The sequence below is a fragment of the Tenrec ecaudatus genome, chromosome 8 (assembly GCF_050624435.1).
Source record: "Tenrec ecaudatus isolate mTenEca1 chromosome 8, mTenEca1.hap1, whole genome shotgun sequence".
Classification (NCBI taxonomy): Eukaryota; Metazoa; Chordata; class Mammalia; order Afrosoricida; family Tenrecidae; genus Tenrec; species Tenrec ecaudatus.
In genome coordinates, this window is record NC_134537.1 from 21,844,639 (window position 1) to 21,847,480 (window position 2,842).

At 38.8% G+C, this 2,842-nt stretch overlaps 1 pseudogene; it reads left to right on the plus strand.

The window, feature by feature from the left end:
- Positions 1–2,004: 2,004 nt before the first annotated feature.
- On the plus strand, positions 2,005–2,420 carry LOC142454221 (ubiquitin-conjugating enzyme E2 variant 1 pseudogene; annotated as a pseudogene).
- The last annotated feature ends 422 nt before the right edge of the window (positions 2,421–2,842 follow it).

The window sequence follows — 2,842 nt, forward strand, 5'->3', positions numbered from 1 at the left end:
CAGTTTAACCCATAGCAACCTTATACACACACACACACACAAACCCAAACACTGCCAGGCCTGTGGCATCCTCCGGATTGTTCCTACACGTGAGTCCATCACTGTAGCCCAGTGTCCTTCCATCTCTTTAAGGTCCTTCCTCTCTTTTCTCAATCTTAGATTTATACGTTTTGATAGATTGTTTTTATAGGGATTGATTGATTTCATCATCACCACATCCTATAAGTAGGTTTGCTCTGCGTTCTTGGGAATCGTCAGTGAAAAAAAATTCAAATATCTTAGTCTTGGTAGAGTTTACATTTTGCCTCAAATTTTGTGTAGTAACTCTCTTTGCATTGCAAATGAGATAAAATTTAAGCTCAGGAATAGAAGCAATTGGCCTACAATCAATCACCTGGTAGGAAACAGAGTTAGGATTCATGCACAAGGTTTCTAAGTCTCTCTCCACAATCTACACGTTGTGAAGGACATAGCTCAGCAGGGAAGCAGCTTAGAGAAAAACAGAAGCTGCTCTAAACTGAGGGGACTAGAAGATAATGTTATCATATGCTTTTATTTGGGGTCTTTGATGATGCTAATCATTTCTTAAGGCAATGAAAACCCAATGGCTCTAAAGAAGGAAGAGATCTTCTGAAGCAGAAGGTCGAGCAGATGGTAGACTGCTCCTTTTCTTCTTGGCATCTCCTGCGGAGAGAATGTGCTGTACAGGGTGCTTAGGTATGTTTGACTTCTTGGGTCTTCACTAGCACACATTTCTGAGACAGATGCTGTTTCCTTAGCCTGAGCGCAACAAATTCACAAGTAACAAGCTGCAGTATTTCCTTTCTGTCACTCTTGTCATATTGTGTCCGGTTTTATCAACTCTAATTAGCTTTGACTCAAATATGGCCTAAAAGAAGCCAGGAATTTCAGAAGAAGCAATTGCTGCCATTATATTCTGTTATCATTGAATCGCGGTGACTCCTACACACGGTGCCTTCATCTATTAGCAGAATGAAGCATCACTTGTTCCATCGTCGTGAGAACTGTTGACATGTTGGGTCCACTGTCGTGGCAATTGTGTCCATGACCTCATTGAGGAGTTTGCTCATTTCTGATCACTTCTCCATCAAAAATTGTATTATTTTCCAATGGCTGGTCTTTCTTGATGACATGGCACAAATAAACAAGATGAAGCCTTGCCATCCATGCTCCTATGGAGCTTGCTGGCTGTATTTCTTCTAAGGCTAATTTCTTTTTTCTTTCAGTAGCCTAGGGTATGTTACTCAAAACTCTTGACCAACACCCCAACTCAAAGATACTGATTCTCCTGGCCACCTTGTCCAACTTTCACATGCATACAAAATAATTGAAAAGACCATGGATTGGCTCTACATACCTTAGTTATGTGTGTTCTTCAGAACCGAAAAGATCTTTTGTGGCAAATTTGCCAAACATGTGACACATTTGTCACACATCATGTGACATCTTGGTTGCTGCATTTTTGGAGATGAGTTTGTTGACTGAAGTAGACTGGAATCCTTGATAGCTTTTAATGTTTGTTTTTTTTGATCTAGAAAGAAAATAATTAAAGTTCCCAATTTATCTCAATAAGATATCTAACAATTGTAACCTCTTCAAGTTAGTATTATGTGTAATACATTTCAAAACAACAGATTTTATTAGACAATGACAATATACAGGTCAATAGATAGCTGCTATGAGAGTTACAAGGATAATAGTATATGGTCCTGGTCCTTGAGGATTTTGCAATGTAGAAGGAGCTGAAATGAGTACGCAACTAATTATAATGCAAGGCATATCATCTTAGTTGCCACAAAAGAGACTCAAACAGAAGAAGTAAGACTAGCCTCCTCTTCTTTGGATTGGGAGGGGCTTGGTCAGGGTAGAGCTAAGGACAGAAGTATTGGTGAAGTTCAGGCTTTGCAGGATGAAGACACCTATGAAACTAGAAATAAGAGGGATGGAGGGTGAGGGGATGCTTCTGGGTAAAGGAAGGTGAAGATGGAAGCCATCACAGTAGCAAAAGTCCCTTGAAGTTTCTGACTGTAGGAAGAACTTGAAGAAGGCTGGAAAGAGTAGGATATGGCACGGTTAGCTGGGGTCTAGAAGATGAGAAAGACATGACACAAGATGGGCAGGAATTATCATTGGGTCTTGAAGAACAATTTACAAAAATCAGATCTACAGCTTTAAAATACAATGTGGACCTAAATATCCAGAACTACCCTGCTTATAAGATTTATAACAAAAATTAATATGAATGGAATTAATAATTCTAATGGAGTGATGCACCTAAGAACCATATCAGTGCTAGCAAAATGGTGGAAACCATACATCATCAAAGTTGTCCAGCAAGAGTTCCTAAAGAAAATATGAAGCTCCCTGAATGGCCCGAAGGACAGTGTTACAGCAGTTAATCACCAAGAAAATCCATAGGCCATCCCCCATTCAATTTAAGCAGCCTTCCTACATTTGCCCGTATAGTGGATGTTTTAAATATGGTTTGTAGACCTTAAAGTACTGAAAATAATGTGCCCATTCAAGGGAAAGGGCAAATTCTCTTAAGATACTGTAAATGATACTAATGTTCTGTCCATTTGAAATATATAAATGGTGCTACAACAACAACAATAAATGATAGAGAGTCCTTTCCAGATAATTGTGAAAGTGGGGATGTTTACAGAGTGGTTATCAACTTTGACTTGAGAATAAGATATATGAGTATAAGGTATCAGGGTTTTGGTGATCTTGAAAATCAATGCTAAAATAATTTTTTATTTAGGCCATGTTGCAATCCAGAGTTACTGAAGGATTCTGTGTAGAAAGATGACACTGTCAA